The sequence below is a fragment of the Macaca mulatta genome, chromosome 20 (genome assembly GCF_049350105.2).
Source record: "Macaca mulatta isolate MMU2019108-1 chromosome 20, T2T-MMU8v2.0, whole genome shotgun sequence".
Classification (NCBI taxonomy): domain Eukaryota; kingdom Metazoa; phylum Chordata; class Mammalia; order Primates; family Cercopithecidae; genus Macaca; species Macaca mulatta.
This window is the reverse complement of record NC_133425.1, coordinates 59,433,040-59,454,294: the sequence shown is the minus strand read 5'-3', so window position 1 is coordinate 59,454,294 and position 21,255 is coordinate 59,433,040. Positions and strand designations below refer to the sequence as shown.

The window sequence follows — 21,255 nt, the reverse complement described above, 5'->3', positions numbered from 1 at the left end:
ATGCATTTGTCAATGCTGAGTAAATACTGACTTAAGTTTTAGTTTCATAAATTTATCTAAAAAGTAAAAATACTGTAAATAAATATCTTACACTGGGTAAAGATGTGAATCCTAAAGTATTTAGTGTACTAATGTAACAATTTACACTGAAATATGTCCAAAAAAAAAAAAAAAACCCAAAGCAGATGGATTCATAGATAGTTAAAGAAATTCATAAGTTGATTAATATGGTGTTAATAAAAGTTATAGTAAAATTGTAATTGTCGAATCTGGCTGGTGGATATATATGTATTCACTATAAATTTATTTCAACTTTTTATGTATTTGAAAATGTATAATAAAAAATTGTGTGTATTTTAATGATACATTTTGGTTTTAAAAGGCATGTCAGCAGGAGTAATTTATTATATATCATTCATTTACACTGGAATTTTAAAACGTCTATCTTTTAGGGGAAAAGTAAAAAATCTGCATTAATTTCTGCTATCAGTTGCTACAGAAAACCAACTTTGTGAGAGACTACACATAAACCCAGCACACTATTCTCAACCTTCAGTTTGGGAAGAATCAACAAACTCTGGTTTTCAAGTCCTGAAACAAAATGCATCAAGTATCCTATCCTAAGTATCAAGTGTGAATCTTGCTTTTCCTGATGCCGTTTGAATGAAACTTCTCTAACAAACAAAATAGCATCAGAAAAGTACAGAATTTTATAAACAGAAATAACAGTAGAAATAGAAATGTATACCATTAAAATCAGATTCTCTTGTTGACTTGTGTTAAGGTTTGGGTAGGGACCCTCCATCTGGGCCCCTAACTCCTTCCCCCACTGTGGCTTCTAATGAAATCACAGTAATTATCAAGAGTTCTCTACATCACACATAGAAATTACAGATCCAGTTTTATTCCCTTGTATTAAACAGAACACCAAGGCTCAGAGAAGTAAAGTGACTCACCAAGTTCACAAAATGTAGTTCTCTAATTGCCAGTTGAACTTTCAATTAAAATAATAATTCACACTAATATGGTAACATAGAACAGTTGCTTGTGGGATTCAATTTTCACTTCTTTCTTGCAATTATTGGTAGACTAGAAAACATACAGTAGCTTTTCTTCTTCTATTTCCTGAATAACTTAATAATTTTGAATAAGTTTAGAATAAATTAAGAATAAAAGGTACTCTTTCCTTGTGTTGTACCTGTGAAACAGTTTCAGTGAATTTGCTTAGATGATGCCAATTCCTCCGTATTGCTTTTAATCATCTCTTTTTTTTTTTTTTGAGATGGAGTCCTGCTCTATCACAATCACACAGGCTGGAGTGCAGTGGCACAACCTTGGCTTACTGCAACCTCTTCCTCCTAGGTTCAAACGATTCCCCTGCCTCAGCCTTCAGAGTAGCTGGGATTACAGGCGCTCACCATCACACCCAGCTAATTTTTGTATTTTTAGTAGACACAGGTTTCACCATGTTGGCCAGGCTGGTCTCGAGTTCCTGACCTCAAGTAATCTGGCCACCTCAGTCTTCCAAAGTGCTGGGATTTCAGGTGTGAGCCACCACATCTGGCCTAATAATATTTTCAAATACGTTATTTCTTCATGCCTAATTAAGTCCTCATATATGTTATTCCCTCAAAAGTTGTTATCGTAAAAAGAAAATGGTCTCAAATATCTAAGGCTCAGCTCAGCTCTCGTCTTCTCAAACTGAATAACTGCTAACATATTAAAGGGCTACCTTTACTTCATCTAGTTGCTTCTTAATCATTATCAGTTACTTAATATGATAGGACAAGAGTACTGCCATCTTCACAACACCCCACCGTCTTAAGCTTTACGTTTCTATTTGGCCACCTGGCCAAAATGGGAAATGTTAGCCCTTTCCATAGCTTCAACAGAGCATAAGGGCCCTAATCCTCATAGAACAGCCAGCACTTTCCTAACCCCTGTCTAATAGAATCTTGCTTCAAAGCACACTTCTCCACTGGGCCCTTTAAAAAAACATCAGGCTGTAAGAGAAGCTTGCTCCTGACCTTGCTGGCCAGAAGCCCTTCTCAGGTTTACTCGCAATTAGCCTGTCTCAACTGTAGAGCCACCTTCTCGTCTCTTCTTCCCTCTTCTTCCCTCTTCTTGTCTATCTCAACATAATATGCATAAAGACTTGAAATTTCAGCTATCAAATAGAAATGTAGGAACATAAGGGTTAATTTGAAAACCTTGAGAACACACTGTACAGATACCAACACATTTCTACCTAAGCAACCGAGCTATCTGCCTTTATCTTTCTGTTAGGGAAAATGCTGGCAATTATATATGATGGAACAGCCTTTTGGTATTTCTACTCTTCTATTATAATTATTGAAGCTTCACCTTTGAAATCTGACGGGAATGGTCTTAATTTCAAGCTTAGAAAAACACAGAACCAAGTCTTTGCTATTGTGAATAGTGCCGCAATAAACATACGTGTGCATGTGTCTTTATAGCAGCATGATTTATAATCCTTTGGGTATATACCCAGTAATGGGATGGCTGGGTCATATGGTACATCTAGTTCTAGATCCTTGAGGAATCGCCATACTGTTTTCCATAATGGTTGAACTAGTTTACAATCCCACCAACAGTGTAGAATTGTTCCTATTTCTCCACATCCTCTCCAGCACCTGTTGTTTCCTGACTTATTAATGATCACCATTCTAACTGGTGTGAGATGGTATCTCATTGTGGTTTTGATTTGCATTTCTCTGATGGCCAGTGATGCTGAGCATTTTTTCATGTGTCTGTTGGCTGTATGAATGTCTTCTTTTGAGAAATGTCTGTTCATATCCTTTGCCCCAAATGTCCATCAGTGACAGACTGGATTAAGAAAATGTGGCACATATACACCATGGAATACTATGCAGCCATAAAAAAGGATGAGTTCGTGTCCTTTGTAGGGACATGGATGCAGCTGGAAACCATCATTCTTAGCAAAGTATCACAAGAACAGAAAACCAAACACTGCATGTTCTCACTCATAGGTGGGAACTGAACAATGAGATCACTTGGACTCGGGAAGGGGAACATCACACACCGGGGCCTATCATGGGGAGGGGGGAGGGGGGAGGGATTGCATTGGGAGTTATACCTGATGTAAATGATGAGTTGATGCGTGCTGATGACTTGATGGGTGCAGCACAGCAACATGGCACAAGTATACATATGTAACAAACCTGTACGTTATGCACATGTACCCTAGAACTCTTAAAGTATAATAATAATAAAAAATTAAATAAATAAATAAATAAAAAGAAAAACATAGAACCTCACTTTAGCATATATTCACCCTATTTTGAGAAATTGCCCAATAGATTCAAAAAGAGAATGAGTGTTTTTTTTGTTGTTGTTGTTTTGGTTTTTTGTTTTGTGTTGTTTTGTTTTTTTTTTGAGATAGAGTCTCACTCTGTCACCAGGCTGGAGTTCAGTGGTGTGATCTCGGCTCACATCAACCTCCAATTCCCTGGTTCAAGTGGTTCTCCTGCCTCAGCCTCCCGAGTAGCTGGGATTATAGGCCTGTGCCACCACGCCCAGCAAATTTTTGTATTTTTTAGTAGAGACGGGGTTTCACTGTGTTTCCCAGGATGGTCTTGATCTCCTGACCTTCTGACCTTGTGATCCTCTCACCTTGGCCTCCCAAAGTGCTGAGATTACAGGCGTGAGCCACCACACCTGGCCATGAGTATTCTAATGTACATGTTTCTATACAAGTATTCTGAAACTTTAGGTTCTATCTAAAACACCCAGAGGGTTTGATAAATCACAAATTCCTGGGTCCCAACCTTAGAACTTATTCGATAGTGCTGACTAAGAATTTAAGAGCAGGAATTTGCATTTCTACCAAGTTCCTCTGGGGAGGTCCCTGTGATCAATACACTTGAGAACTATTGCTTCACACTAATCACTCTGTGAGACAGATTTGAGTCATTAGATTCTCTTAAAGAGAATTCCAGAAGATTTAATGAAGTTCAAGGTTATAGAATTTTTTTTCTCTATTATGCTCCATGCTCAAGTTACACGAATAGAAAAAAAATAGAGCAAAATGTGTAGAATATATGAATTAAATGTCCATTTATAGAGATTCTATTTGATATTTGAATCCCAAAACATTTGATAACCCTGAGATCTAATTATTTTCACTGATTTTTTTCCAATTTTTAAAACATTTTAAACAACGTACAATTTGGGTGTTTTTGGTTTTTATTTTCTTCCCCCTTTCCTTCCTATAAAATAATTAAATACATAGGTTTTTTTTTAATTTTTGTGTTTTGTTTTAATATTCAGACCAAAGCTGAATCCCATTTACAGGGGTGTAGCACAGGAATATAGCTTGTAGGTGCTGGAAGTTGGATATTATTACAATGTACATTCATATCCTCACTTGTGAGATTTAACACCTTCACAATGCCAATGGGAAAGCACTGAACAACTAATGAGTTACATACATATGGAAACATGCCACAGTACTAGTTGCCCTGAAATGGAATAAACACCATAAATGGGGCTTCAAATTAGATGTTTTGAAAAGCGTAATCTTATATAAAACCCTCCATGTCATTTCACTTTGCTTGTGACTTGGAAACAGGCGAGCACAGAAATGTGAGGAGGTGGGAAATGTAGAGATGAATTTCTCCCATCATCTTCCACCCCACACTGTAAGTCTATTTTAGTAAGTTTGCTTCCTTTGGAAATGTAAACGAAGAGCTGGTGAGGCTTGGCAAACAGTATAATTTTCCTTTGTTTCTTTCTTGCTAAAAGTTCACAAGAATAAATATATAGTTTAAGTCTTTTTTTCTTTTATGAGACGGAGTCTCACTCTGTTGCCCAAAGCTAGAGTGCAGTGGTATGATCTTGGCTCACTGCAACCTCCGCCTGCCAGGTTCAAGCAATTCTCCTGCCTCAGCCTCCCACACAGCTGAGATTACAGGCACCTGCCACCACGTCCAGTTAATTTTTGTATATTTAGTAGAGACAGGGTTTCACCATGTTGGACAGGATGGTCTTGAACTCCTGACCTCAGGTGATCCACCCACCTCGGCCTCCCAAAGTGCTGGGATTATAGGCGTGAGCCACCACACCTGGCCACTTAAGTCTTTTTTCAAAAGAGCTGGGATAAAATATAAATAAATATATGTGCGTGTGTGTGTGTGCATGATGTACATGCATTATATAATGTGTGTATATGTGTATATAAAATAATACCATCTTTGCAGTAACAAATGTTTTCTTGTTGACCCTGGATATCAGTTTTCTCATCTGTGAAAAGGATATAGGAGTGGATTAAATAATTTCTATCTCTTGCATAAAATATTTTAAATTTTTTTAATACTTTCCTCTTAAAGCATGGCAAATAATGGTAAATAAGATACTGGGAACCCATTTAGTCAGTTTGTTGAGGACGGTACTGAACCCATCTGCACATATTTATATCAGGTACAGAGCAGTAGCTCCTCACATGTGTGGTTGTTATGCACCTTATTTCCATGATGGCTGTCTAGCAAATAAAGGCTTGTGATTTTTTTTTTCTTCCCCAGATGTGACTTACATATACATTTTTCCACTACATGTTTCTGGAAAAAAAAAAAAGTGCTATTCTTCACAATAATGTACAAGTGCCTGAAACAATGGAGAATGCTTCTCTATTCTGACACAGTGTGCTCTCATCTTTTGGCAAAAATCCTACATTCTTGGTACTACTCAATTCATTTTAGCCACGGCTGTACTGCTTTTATTTTTTTACTGATGATCCACAACCTTAAAAAAATGTAGAAGAATTGGAACTAAAATACTTGGCATGTTATGTGAAAACAACTGATGAATGTGACTTTGGTATTCAGTTAGAATTCTAAATTTTAATATATGTTCCTGAAATTTATTAGTTATATCCATAGCAGGATCAGATTCTTGCATGTTGTGGCATTATTTTACTTATTAATTTTTGCTCTTGGAAAATAAAGAATCACGTTTTTCAGCGTCCAACTTTACAAATCCCTGATGAGGTCAGTGCTTTCTAAAGTAGAAGGCAATTTTATACACTCTAAATGAACAATTAGCATAAATTCATCTTTCTTGCATAGGATGAATTCTCCATTTAGAGCACCATGGTTTATTTTAACATCTTCTGCACACTTCAATAGCTTGAAGAATTCTGCATGCTATTATCCCAAAATGATTTTTGGTTTTCAAATTGCTAAACTTAATAAGATGGGCTTTCTTCATCTCCTGTATTACCATATCACACCTAATGAAATAAGATTCAACCAATCAAATTCTTGTAGTACTGACCTTTATTAACTGTAATTCAGAAACATGATTTCAGAAAGCTCTATCTTATAATGAAAAAAACAAATTACACAAGTAAGATTGCCTCTCATTGGCCAAGGAAATAAAAGGTCCTCTGGAGACCAGTCAAAATTAAGCTTCAAAATATGACAGAATGATAGAGAAACAATGTGTATCCTTCCATAAGATGACATTAATTCAGCTACTTTAATTATATGGCTTTATGTCTATTGTGTGTTCTTTATTATCCTTGGGTAATGTCAATGTATGCTTGAAAATCGTGATAAAGTGTTTATTATATTGACTCTATTCAGTCTTTTGCAAGGAAATACACTTTCTTCTAAAGATATTTCTTTCAAGACACAATACACGATGTCACCATTCTTTCATCAAGCATGTTTGAATTGTATTGTGTATAAGTTACTATATGGGTGTATAGGGAATGCATTCAAAGCTCTTTACCAGTCACCTTCTTTTTGTGAAGGACTAATATGAGTACTGGAGGTACAGAGAACCAGTCTGTACTCTCAAGAATATACAGTCCAGGTTGAGAAAGAAATTGCCATGTTGTGCTTTAAATGGTAAGACAGAAGAAATCATTGTTTGTAAGCGGGCACATTCTCAGGTTGCAGTGTACTTTCTTCTCTTGTTCTGGGCCACCGTGACACTGCTGTACACCCTATTCTTCTTCCCCACTTGCATTCTGAGTGAGTAGTTTTTTTGTTTGTTTGTTTGGTTTTGCTTTTAAGCCAAAGATTCCCTAACATTAGCTAGTTAAAAATCGCAGACCTTTTTGGTTAGTTTTAGGGATTTTATTATAAATTGCTACACAGATAAAGATCAAACACAAAAATTTTAAATATGGAATATTGCTAATGTTTTGTGACTTTTAAATTATGTATAATCCTAGGTATTTATCAACGAATAGGAATGCAAATCTGGCACATATCCTGTCCCAAAAGTAAATTTTTAGGTGAGACAAAGTGTCAATATAAATAAATTAGGTGTATCAGTTAGGGATCTAGCAAGAAATGGATGATACACTCAGACTGAGTAATTGAAAAACAGTTTGTAAAAAGTTATTTATTTAAATAGGTGTACAGGGATGTCCCCTTCTAAGAAGATAGACTAGACATACATTTCCTTATTCTTTTCTCTAAGATAACTAATAACCTTGGGCATTAAACCTAAAACAAGCATAAGAAGCCTCGAGAAGGCAAAAAGAAGGCGGCTCCCAAACTACAGAACTTGGGACTAAAGGAACAGCACAGTGGTGAGTTCCTTTGGTTTTCTCCTTGCCTCATATATTCCCATACTTAGAGGAGAAGAAGCCAGCAAATCAGAAATGCCAATCAGCACAGAAGAAAAAATACTATAATAAAAGCCTGCTCTTCTAGCCAAAGGACCAAGAAAAGAGTAGCTTAGCAAAACAATATTTACATAATAACTGGTTTACTTTAGCCAAACACCAAAGGAAAAGCTGTGGCCCCACCCTTGTTCACACCAGAAAAGGCCCAGCGGAGAAACTAGACATCTGTCTTGTTAGGCTGTAGTGAGGTTTCATAGCCCTACTGCTGGAGTGGGCATCAGAAAAGCCATGTAGACAGCAGAGACTCCCATCCCCATCTGACTGATGTTGAAACCCATAGCCACACACCATGTGGGTATATCAGAGGAAGCCTAGTGATGAATGTGTGTGGGTTTCCTAAATACCAGTTGGGGGTGAAAGTCCTGGCTGCTTACATGCCTTTCTGACACTATCCTCGGTAGCAGAGTTAGATGCCTGTTTCAGTTTGGCATGGATAAAAGTCTAGGTTCCTGAGAACTTTCACTACTGCACAGTGCTAACAAGGCAGTGCTCTCCCACCTTACCACTGGTGTCAGTAGAGATTACATGGGTACGAGTAAATAAAGTACTTTTACCTTTTTCCAGCCAAAAAGTATCAATGGGAATCCAGATGGCATACCCCAACCCAATGGTAATGAGGAACAGCCTCTACAGTATCAATAGAGGCTGACTGGGAAACCTGGAATTCTACCCCACCTGATTGTATATGAGGAGACAACCACCCTTTCTTTGCTAGAGCTGTGTCAGGAGAAGCCAGTTAAAGTTTAAATAAAATCCAGAATCTCATAAGACCCCAAATTTTTAGATTTCAATTAAGCACCACGCTTCATACCAGGAATCAGAAGGCCTTTGAGAAAGAAAATCAATAGATGCCAACACTAAAGTAATAGAAATGTTAGAACTACCTAATAAAGATTTTAAAGTGGCATACTTAAAAGCAAAGTGCTTCAAAAAGCAAGTGGCAAAGTACCTGAAAATTTTTTTTTAAAAAAAGGTAATTGCAGCAAGCAAATGAAAGGTTTTGGCAAAGAAATAGAAATTATAAAAAAAAAAAAAGGAAATTTTAAAACTGATTAATATGGTAACCAAAACAAAATAGTGAATGGGCACAGCATAAGAATGGAGAGGGCAAAAGAAGGAATCAATAAACTGAAAGAACAAAGAAATTAAACAATCTCAACAATAGAGAGACTAAAGACAACAAAAAAGACTAGAGCATTAAAGATCTGTGAGACTAATATGTAACATTTGTGTCAACAGAGTATTTAGATAGAAGACAAGAGTCTTTAGATAGGAGAAAGAGCTGAAAAGTACTACAAATTATAATATCTGGTACCTTTCTAAATTTGGTAGAAGACATAAACCTATAAATTCTGAAAACTGAGCAAATCCCAGTTATGATAAACTCAAATGTACTCCAAGGCACAACAGAATCAATCTCTGAAAATCAAAAGACAAAGAAAAACAAAAGAAAAGAGAAATAACACCTTATAGGGCAAAAATAATTAAATGGCAGAGGATTTATTACTAGCAATAATAAAGGCACAACAAGATAAAAGTGGCAAAATGATTTTCAAATGCTGAAAGAAGACTATAATCCAGAATCCCATATCCGGTAAAAAATATCCTTCAGGAATGAAGAGAGAAAACAAGATATTTTCAAATCTAGAAAAACCAGGAGAATTTATTACCAGCAAATCTATTCTATAACAATGGGTAAGTTCAGTTTTATAAAGAGAAGAAAATGACTGTATTAGCCTGTTCTCACACTGCTAATAAAGACATACCTGAGACTGAGTAATTTATAAAGGAAAGAGTTTTAATTAATTCACAGTTCCACATGACTGGGGAGGCCTCACAATCATGGCGGAAGGCAAATGAGGAGCAAAGTCACATCTTACATAGCAGCAGGCAAGAGCACTTGTGCAGGGAATTCCCATTTATAAAACCATCAGATCTTGTGAGACTGATTCACTACCATGAGAACAGTGTGGGGGAAATCACGTCCATATTCAATTATCTCCACCTGGCCCCACCCTTGACACATGGGGATTAATACAGTTCAAGGCGAGATTTTGGTGGGCACACAGCCAAACTATATCAATGACAAAAGGAGTAATTCTGAATATCAAGAAAGAATTAAGATCTTGATAAGCAAAATATGGACAATGCATTAATGCATTAGACTATTTTTCCTTAAAATTTCTATGTCTGATAATTGAACCAAATATTACAGTACTTTTGATGTGGTTTTAAAGGTATGCATAGAAAATACTTAAGGCAATTACATTATAAATGATGGAGAATAAAGGCACATAAATGTAGGTAATTTTTCTGTGTCAAGTGTCAAGATACAAAATCAAGGTACAAAAATCAGTAGCATTCCTATACACCAATGGTGTCCAAGCTCACAGCCAAATCAAGAATGCAATCTTATTTTCAAAAGCTACAAAAAGGATAAAATACCTAGGAATACAGTTTACCAAGGAAGTGAAAGATCTCTACAATGAGAATTACAAGAAACTGTTGAATCAGAGATGACACAAACAAATGGAAAAACATTCCATGCTGATGGATAGGAATCAGTATTGTTAAAATGGCCATACTGCCCAAAGCAACTTACAGATTCAGTGCTATTCCTATGAAACTACTATTGTCATTTTACACATAATTAGAAAAAAAACTATTCTAACATTCATATGGAACCAAAAAAGAGCCCAAATTGTCAAAGCAATCCTAAGCCTAAAGAACAAGGCTGGGGGCATCAAAATACCCAACTTCAAACTACTATTAATACCAGGCTACAGTGACCAAACAGCATGGTAGTGTTACAAAAAGAGACACACAGACAAACAGAACAGGATAGAGAACCCAGAAGTAAATCCATGTACCTACAAGCACCTGATCTTCAACAATAACAAGCAATAGGGTAAGAACTCCCTTTTCAATAAATGGTGCTGGAATAACTGGCTAGCCATATGCAGAAGAGTGAAACTGGATCCCTTCCTTTCACTATATACAAAAATTAACTCAAGATGGATTGAAGAACTGCATATAAGACCTATAACAATAAAAACCCTAGAAGAAAACCTAGTAAATAATAATCTAGACATTGGCTTTGGCAAGGAATTTATGACTAAGTCCCCAAAGGCAATTGTGACAAAAAACAAAAATTGACAAGTGGGACCCAGTCAAACTGGTGTCATGTTGGCAGTCAAAAAGTTTCAGATTCTGGAGCATTTCACATTTCAGATTTTCAAATTAGAAATGTTTAACCTGTACTGAATAATCTATGGCTCAAATAGAAAGTCTCAAAAAATTTTTAAAATACATGAAACAATAAAAATGAATGTGATATATCAAAATTTGTGGGACTGTATAAAGCAGTGCTGAGAGGAAAATGTGTAGACAAAATGTATACATTACAAATAAAAGTTTTAAATAATCTAAACTCCCACATCAAGAACCTAGAAGAAAATAAACCCTAGCAAACAGAAAGAATGAAATTAATAAAGAACAAAGACAATAAAATGGACAGCAAGAATGATAGAGAAAAATCAATGAAACAAACAGCTAGATCTTTAAAAGCTTAATAAAATTGAAAAATTTCTAACAAGAGTGATTTAAAAAAGAGTAGACACAGATAACTAGGAATGAAACAGAACACATTATTACAGACTTTGCAGACATTAAAAGAAGGAAACTACTATGAGTTTCATGACAGAGGTAAACTTGGCAATTTGAATAAGATGGGCTAATTTCTCAAACAAAACAAACAAAATATCATAAGCTACCACAATTCACTCAACGTGAAACAAATATTCTGAATAGTCCCCTATTAAAGAGATGTAATTCATAATTTTAAAACTTGATAAAAAACATTAAATAGTACAGCTAATATTTTTTTCAGTGGTGACATTCTTAATGCTTTCCCACTAAAATTAGAAACAATGCAAGGATGTTTGCTATTGCTGTTTTAATTCAGCCCAGAGCTAAAAGCTATAAACAGGCCAATAAGGCAAGAAATAAAAGACATACAGAAATGAAATAAGGAAATCTGTCTCTATCGCAGATCACATAGTTGTCTACATAGGTAGTTCCAAGAATTTAGGACTAATAAATGCACTCAGTAAGAGGCAATTTAAAAATAAAACTCCCAGAACTAATAAATGGGCTCAGCAAGGTCACAGGATATAAGAAAGCAAAAATCAATTGTATTCATATATACTAGTAATTAACATGGAAACACATATTTAAAAATATAGCATGATTCACATTATTTCAAAAAATAGGTATAAATTTAACAAGACATGTTCAGGACTTGTATGCTTCAAACAATAAAGCATAAAACTTTGGTGAAAGAAGTTTAAAGGTCTAAACAAATTAAAAAGTGTACAATATTTATGGATTGTAAGTCGCCATAATAGAGATGTCAGTTGTTCCCAAACTGATGTGTAGATTTATGCAAATTCTCCTAAAATGCCAGCAAATTTGTTTGTTTATATAGGCAGGATTATTCTAAAATTATACAGAATTTGAAGGAACTAGAATAGGTTAAAAAAGCTGTGAAAAATAATAAAAAGGGATAAATTGTTCTACTAAATTTCAGACTTCTTATATAGCAACAGTAATCAAGACCATTTGATTTTCATGGGGGAATAATAAATATGTATATCAGTGGAAGCCAGAAATAGACACACACAAAAGTGCCCATGTGATTGCAAAAGCAATAGAATGAAAAAATAGTCTTTGTAACCAATGGTGCTAGGCACACACATATACACACACACAATTCTCAACCTAACTCTCATACCTAATACATATATTAACTCAAAATAGATTATAGATTTAATGTAAAATATAAAACTGTAAAACTTTTGGAACACAAAAAATTGTGGAAGCAATCCATATGCCTAGCAATACGTGAATATTTAAACAAACTCCGGTTTATCCCATGGACTACTACTGGGTAATAAAAAGGAACAAGCTATTGATACATATAACAACATGGATGAATCTCCAGATAATTATGATGAATAAAAAAGTCAATCCTGACAGATTAGGTACCATAAGTTTCCATTTATATAACATTCTTAAATCACTAAAATATACAGATGGGAACATAATATTAGTTGCCAGGGATTAAGGAAGGCATGAGGCAGGAAGGAAGTGATTGCGGCTTTAAAAAGACAACATGAGGAATTCTTGCGGTGATGGAAATGTTCTTTGACTCGAATGTATCATTGTCAACAACCTGGTTATAATATTGTACTATAGAAAGATGTTATCGTTGGGTGAAGGCAAATCTTTGTACTATATTCTAAAACTACATGTGTATTTACAGTTCTCTCAAAATGAAAATGTCTAATAGAAAATTAATTTATGATGAAAAAACAGAAAAAAACAAAATAAAAAATAATATCCTAGTGAATAACCCAAAACTAGTGAGAACAGAGAGCTTGCTATGTGTCCATTCTATGCCCCTAGGCTCAAAACAAAGAAGGAGTTATTCAAACCAAGGAAAGAACTGTATTAAAAAGTCTACACCATAATTAGTATGGCTCAATGAAAGAATATTTCAGGGAGGGAAATGGGAAAATACAGATTCCAGCTTCCCTTTGCTCCCATCCAGTGATATGTGGACAGAATATCCTAGTGGGTGCAACAAATTGAAATATAAAAGGAAAATGAGTCTATTGTACTAGACTGGGACAGAGAAGCAGGGGGTGTGTAAGCTCAAATAGACTTTGGAAAATCTTGATGCTTTCATTCCAGGAAAAATTTGTTCCGAGATAGGCTTTTTGAAATTGTTGTCCACAGGTCTTGGATATACTCATTATAATGTGTAGCTTTTAGGTGCACATAGCAAAACTCAATTCTTTACCTGAAAATGGGAAATATTCATTTCAGTCTCCAACATTGTAATGGATATTAGATGAGAAAAGAAAAACTTTTAAAATATCACCTGGAGCAACAAAAATTACCTAATTTTTTTCTTTTATAACCTGTTCCCTTGAGTCTCTTCTCATCCTTTGTCTCTTGCTTACACATAAGTTAAGATAGTGAAAATTAATGTATTTTATTCTACCTTCATGTTTATTTTTGCATAGTCTCTTCTAGACCTTGTTTAAAGGCATCTACGGTGGTACATAGTGACGGGTATATTGTTTTCAGAGACTGGTGCCCATATAAATAACAACAGATATTCTGAAGAGAAGAGAGATTGACTGTTCAGACAGACTCTTGGTGGGTAGCAACTCAAGCATTATGGAGTTCAAGGCCTGGATTTAATTGTGCAAGGAAAACAAAATTCCACCCTACTGGTTACCCACTAAAGTGGAACCTCATATAAATGTAACAAGCAGAGAGTGAAAAAAATGGTCTATACATGAGAGGCAGAGGCCCCAAGACACTAAAGTGTCAAGAAATGAAAGGAAGAGTAATATTCAAGACGGAAAGCATAATTAACTGTCTGAGATTCAAAGGTTGGAGACCAAGAAAATGACCATTGAATGCACTGAAAAAAATATTGATGGCCTGGCTGGGTGTGGTGGCTCATGCCTGTAATCCCAGCACTTTGGGAGGCGAAGCGGCGGGGATCAGAAGGTCAGGAGATCAAGACCATCGTGGCTAACACAGTGAAACCTCGTCTTTACTAAAAAATACAAAAAATTAACCGGGTGTGGTGGCGGGCGCCTGTAGTCCCAGCTACTTGGGAGGCTGAGGCAGGAGAATGGCTTGAAGTCGAGAAGTGGAGCTTGCAGTGAGCGGAGATTGCGCCACTACACTCCGGCCTGGGCACAGAGCAAGACTCCGTCTCAAAAAAAAAAAAAAGAAAAAAAAAAAATATATATATACACACACGCACACACACATATACATATATATTGATGGCCTGCCAGGAGGTAATTGAGTTAGAGGTTACATGAGATTATATAAGAATCAATGAGATTTATATCTCTAAAGAAATAAACAGCTTAATGTGTATATTTGCTGTATCATTATTGATCATGATGATCATAATGACAATAATAATGATGATGTTTTATATATGAAAGTAAGTGTAGTACCGTTTGTTCATTCTTAGAGCCCATAACTTATCCTCTGATTTTTGGTTTATATTGTCACTTGTTACTATGATAACTTAGGGAATACCAGTGTTTAAGAACACACCCTGAGAATTGGGATTCTCCACACATAAATATGAAATTTTTCCAGTTTTTAAATATTTTCTCTTAAAAGCATTTCTTTCAATATTTCTGTCATGCTATATAAGCAAATTACAATTAGAGCTGTTCTCTAGACTCTTATTAGTCCAGTTCCACTTTGAGGAATTGTATTTATAGTTGGTGGAGGGGTTGGATATTTTCAAGAACTTTTAAAGCATGTATGTGAACATTTGGTGTACAAAGTTCTTTAATAAATTAAGCCTAAGAAAAAAATCAAATGCAGTCACAATTATGTGGAAGTCTAGTGGATTTGGGATAAATGATCCATCTTACTACTTTTATACTTTTTATACATTTGTATATGGTACCAATGTATTCATTAACTTATTCAACTATTCACTAAATTGTCATCACTATGGGCAAGCGCTCCCTTGGGATTTAGGGGGAAGCTACTTAATTGAGCTTATACTTCTGAGAGAGAGAACATTACACATTTCTAATGTAGCGATAAATGCTATGAAGATGAAGTAAGGGAAAGGTCTACATAGAATAGTGCAAGCAATTTAAAGAGACTATTTTAGATTGGCTGCTGAGGAAGAGCCCCTTACAGGAACTGGCATTTCTCTGTATATATGAATGAATGGAGGGAGCATATAAAGCTATCTGAAGAGGGAAATATTCTAGGCAGAGGAAGTAGTGAGTACAAAGCCTCTGATAAAGACATGTGGTATTTCCAGAAGTAGAAATACAATGAGTATGGCTAGAGCTGAATAGGAGAGCAGGAGAGTTTCAAGTGATACAGTCGCAGTGATACAGTTAGAGGATTTATTATATTTGACTTAGTCAGCCACATAGGGAATTTTAGTCTTATTCTGAATGTGATGAGAAGACACTGGAGTTTTTTGAAAAGGTAAGAAACATTGGATTCACATTTAATGGATTCACCCTGGCTGCTGAATGGAGAATACACTGTAGAATAGCAAGAGAAGAACCAGAGAAACCAATTAGGCTATTGAATAGTTCAGGTAGGAGGCTATAGTGGATTAGACCAGGATTCAGACTTGAAGGCTATGCGTAGATACTCTCTTCTGTACATGGTTTGAAGTATGAATCCACATAATTTTCTGACTGATTAGATGGTTGTACAAAGAAAAGAGACAAATCATAATAGGGTTTTTGGCCTGAACAATGGAAGGAAAGGCAATGCCAGTATTTAGCTATTACTTGAAATACATGGTTTTTGTTTTAGCATCACAGTGGGTGATAATCATCTCTGAAAATCAAAATCATGTTTTGATTCTGAAAGACTGGAATGTATATGCCAAAATTTCTACATTATACATATGGGCAAAAATCCATACATTATGAGAAATGAATTCAGTTTATCAATGTGGAGTTTCACTTTTTGTTAACTTTTGAGTTTGGGTTGATGCCTAAAGTCATATGCTTAAAAGATCCTATTTTAGATTCAATAGTGCAAGAGTTCATGATAGTATTTTAAGATCTTTAAAAAAATAAAAAAAGAAATTCCAAAATCTATTATCTTTTTATACTGCTTAATAATTATGACTATGACTCACTCAAATCAACCTTTCAAGTAACTTGTCATAAAATAAAGGACAAGTCACAGGTACATTAATAAGAAGTTAGTAAAGAGAATAAATGCATTATCCTGTAGCTTTCACTTAAGTTTAGAACCCTCCAAACTAATCATTAAAGTTAATTTCTGATAACATGTCCTAAAATTGCTCTTTCAAATTAATTTTCACCTTATACTTCATATTAAATTCTAAAAATCCTTTTATGATGTGTATTAAATGGTTATAGCAATTCCATTCCAGGTTTTCATTCAAAAATCGGAAAGATGAGATGTGGTAATTTACATATGGCCATATAATTATCCTGGCACAGAGATTCAGAAAAGACAGATTCCAACTCAGTGTACAATGACACAGAAATGGAAAGAAATGACACACCACGTAGCTTTAATAATCACTTCATTATCAATTAGTGTCATGAATAAATTACCTTCTTAAGTGAGAAATTATAGACAGCCTTACATAGCCGAACAAATCTGGCAGTGGATGTCTTCTGCAAATAAAGTGGAAATACTGTATTTAGTTAGCTTCAATTTTAGGAGCTGTTATGAAAATAGGATTAAAAAAAAAAAGACAGTTGAGTATAAAAACATGTATCTGGCATGTATAACGACACACCTACCAAGGCACCTGGTGTTAGCCCCAGGGAAATACCTTAAACATTCCTTGATTACATTCCAAAGTCTTTCCAGAAAGCTTAATTTGAAGATTAAACTTGTTTGCCTGAAATGGTTGAACAGAAGGATGGAAGACTGGAAAATATAGAGCATGTTTATCAGGCTCAGGTTGTATCTTGATGGCCCATTCTGATGATATATGAGTTTAAAAAAAAAACTACAAAATGAAAATAATCACAGAAAGTAGCTACAACTTTATTGTAAGGCATCTCTGAGTTAATACATATCACACATTTAGATATTAATTTTCCTAATTATAATGCCTTTATGCTGCATTCATAAACAAGCACAGTTTTGAATACCATAGCAGTGTATATCACTCAGCACAATTAATAGCTTAGAGTCCTCTGTAATGTTCCTGTTTTAGTTCATGCCTCTTTCTTCTAGGGCATATTCCGAGGTTGCTCTAGGAAGTAATGATCTTTACTCCTTCAGGACTAGTCCTTAATATGCAGAGCCATATAGTCTCCATGTCAAAAAGTGTTTTAATGGTTACACTGCATGGCCTCCCTTTAGTAATTTCCCCTCTGTGATGCCTCTGCAAGTAATCACCGGGTCTCTACCCTTCTAGAGCAAGAGAACAGGTTCCATCTGATGTGGTGGTGGAAAAAGAGCACTAATCTAGCAAGCAGAAGTGGCTCTTCTCTTACCAAGTGATATGGTTTGGCTGTGTCCCCACCCAAATCTCATCTTGAATTGTAGCTCCCAGAATTCCCACATGTCACGGGAGGGACTAATTGGGAGGTAATTGAATCATGGGGGTGGGTTTTTTTCCCATGTTGTTCTTATGATAGTGAATAAGTCTCATGAGATCTGATGGTTTTATCAAGGGGAGTTCCCCTGAGCAAGCTCTCCCTTGCCTGGTACAGCGTAAGGTGTTTCTTGCTCTTCTGCCATGATTGTGAGGCCTCCTCGGCCATGTGGAACTGTGAGTCAATTAAACCTCTTTCCTTTGTAAATTACCCCATCTCAGGTATGTCTTTATTAGCAGTGTGAGAACAGACTAATACACTAAGGTTCCTAAGGTAGATCTCTTTATTACTGTAAACCTCTTCTTCATAACATTTGAGGAGACTTCAAAAAGTTCACAGAAAAATGGAAATAAATGATAAAAATGAATAGTATAAACTTGATTTCTCAATGTAAGCTCCACCAAGGTCATGACACCTTTGTAAGCCACAACGTCAGCCATTAATTTAACCCTAAAGAACTGAGAGTTCTGGGAGTTTAACCATACCAATGAAGTCTTTTATAAATTATTAACTGAAAAAAAAATGGGTTATCTTTACATTGAAAAAAATATTTTACCTTTTATTTTGGATTCAGGGGTTATGTATTAGGTTTGTTACATGGGCATATTGTGTGATGCTGAGGTTTCTGGTACAGTTGGTCCCTTCACAAAGGTAGTGAGCAAGTACACAGTAAATAGTTTTTCAGCCCATGCCCTTTTCCCCTCTCCCCCCAGTAGTCCCCAGGGTCTATTGTTCCCATCTTTATGTCCATGTGAGCTCAATGTTTACTTCTATTTATAAGTGAAAACACGTGGTATTTGGTTTTCTGTTCCTGCATTAGATTGCTTAGGATAATGGCTTCCAACTGCATCCACGTTGCTGCAAAAACACATTTCATTCTTTTTTATAGCTGCATAGTGTTCCGTGGTATATATGTACCACACCTTCTTTATTCAATCCATAATTGATCGGCACCTAGGTCAATACCATGTCTTTGCTATTGTGAATAGCATTGTAATGAACATACAAGTTCACGTATGTTTTTGGTAGAATGATTTATTTTCCTTTGGGTATATACCCAGTAATGGGATTCCTGAGTTGAATGGTAGTGCTATTTTAAGTTTTCTGAGAAAACTCCAAACCCATTTCCGCAGTAGTTGAACTAATTTGCGCTTCCACCAACAGTGTATAAGTGTTCCCTATTCTCCACAGGCTTACTATCATCCATTATTTTTTGATTTTTTAACAAATGGTGCTGGGATAACTGACTAGCCAGATGTAGAATATTGAAACTGGACCCTACCTTTCACCATATACAAAAATTCGCTCCAAAATAATCAAAAATTTAAATGCGAGACCTCCAACTGTAAGAATCCTAGAAGAAAGCCTAGGAAATAACCTCGTCATCATCAGCTTTGGCAAAGAATTTATTCTTAAGTTCCCAAAAGCAATTGCAACAAAACAAAAATTGACAAGTAGGACCTAATTAAACTAAAGAGCTTCTGCACAACAAAATAAATAATCAACACAGTAAAGAGACAGTCTAAAGAAAGGGGAGAAAATATTTGCACACTATGCATCCAACAAGTCTGATATCCAGAATCTACAAGAAACTGAAACAAATTAACAAACAAAAAATAAATAATGCAATTAATAATAGACAAAAGGCAGGAATGGACACTTTAAGAGACACAGTAGTGGCCAAGAAACATGAAAAAATGTTCAACATCACTAATCATTACAGAAATGCAAATGAAAACCACAATGAGATACCATCTTGCAGCAGTCAGACTGGCAGTTATCAAAACGTCAAAAAATAACAGATGCCTTTAAAGACTTGTTAAGCTTAGGAAGCAAGAAGTAGCCAGAAAGAGCCAAATCGAAATTGTAAGATGGATGCCTAATGATTCCTCATCAAAACTGTAAAAACATCACCTTTGTTTGATGAGAGGAATGAACAGGAGCATTGTTGTCGTAGTGAAGGACTCTCTGATGGAGCATTCCTGGGCACTTTTTTCTGGTAAATTTTTGCCTACATTTCTCAAAACACTCCCATTATAAGCAGATGCTTTCATTATTTGGCCCTCCAGAAAGTCATCAAGAAAAATGCCTTGAGCATCCCCAAATTCATTGCCATAACCTTTGCTGTTGACCGGTCCACTTTTGCTTTGACTGAACCACTTCCATCTCTTGATAGTCATTGCTTTGATTATGCTTTAACTTCAGGATTGTAGTGGTAAAGCCATGGTTTATCTCCTGTTCTAATTCTTCCAGGAAATGCTTCAGGATCTTGACCCCACTTGTTTGAAATTTCTATTGAAAGCTCTGCTCTTATCTGTAGCTGATCTGGGCACAAGAGTTTTGGTACCCATCCAGTGAAAAGTTTGCTCTACTCTAATTTTTTGATTAGAATTGTGTAAGCTGAAACAATTGAGATGTCTATGCTGTTGGCCATTGTTTGTACTGTTACTAGTCTTCTTCAATTAAGGCATGAACAAGATGAATTCTTGTCTTCCAAATTGATGTAGATGGTCTGCTGCTGCAGGCTTCATCTTCAGTGTCATCTAATCCTTCTTAAAATGAGTTATCCATTTTAAACTGCTGATTTTTTGTGTCATTGTCCCCATAAACTTATGAAGCATCATTCCATTCACCATTTTCCACCCAGGCTTCCCCATAAATGTAAGTTCTCCAATTTTTTATTTTATTTTATTTTTATTTTATTTTATTTTATTTTTGAGACTGAATCTCGCTCTGTAACCCAGGCTGGAGTGCAGTGGCACTATCTCGGCTCACTGCAAACTCTGCCTCCCGGGTTCATGCCATTCTTCTGCCTCAGCCTCTAGAGTAGCTGGGACTACAGGTGCCTGCCACCACACCTGGCTAATTTTTTTTTTTTTTTTTTTTTTTTTTGTATTTTTAGTAGAGATGGGATTTCACCACGTTAGCCAGGATGGTCTCGATCTCCTGACCTTGTGATCCACCCACCTCAGCCTCTCAAAGTGCTGGCATTACAGGCGTGAGCCACCGCGCCCAGCCCTGTTCTCCAATTTGAGTAAAATTTATGTTTCTCTGAAAGAGGCTCTTTTCAAACTAATATCTTATCCTTATTAGTGCCTCAAACTAGGCCCTGTTCAGACATGTTATAACAAGTGTATACAACTTTATTTTGGTGCAAAAAATTTTGAAACTTATTCATAGTTTTATTATAATATGCGTTTTCCATGAACATTTTGAAGAACCCTTATATGCTTGTCTGTAGAAATGACCTCAAAATATTCCTTGAGCGCTATGATTCTGTTATCTTGAAGTATCTCATTTCATGTTTTATCCTCTGTTGTGTAGAGTTCTTTAAACATACACAATCAATAGTGGAAGAAATGACTTACTTTGATACAGCATTAGTGAGCTATTGTGCAATCA

The 21,255-nt window shown here is 35.7% G+C and overlaps 1 long non-coding RNA gene across 1 annotated transcript in view; it reads right to left on the bottom strand.

The window, feature by feature from the left end:
- The window catches only part of LOC144338420 (uncharacterized), a 63,818-nt gene that overhangs the window by 6,953 nt on the left and 35,610 nt on the right, over window positions 1-21,255 (bottom strand). The window contains exon 2 of the long non-coding RNA XR_013412503.1: window positions 16,855-16,917. This is a non-coding gene — a long non-coding RNA (uncharacterized LOC144338420). The remainder of the gene's footprint in view (window positions 1-16,854; window positions 16,918-21,255) is intronic.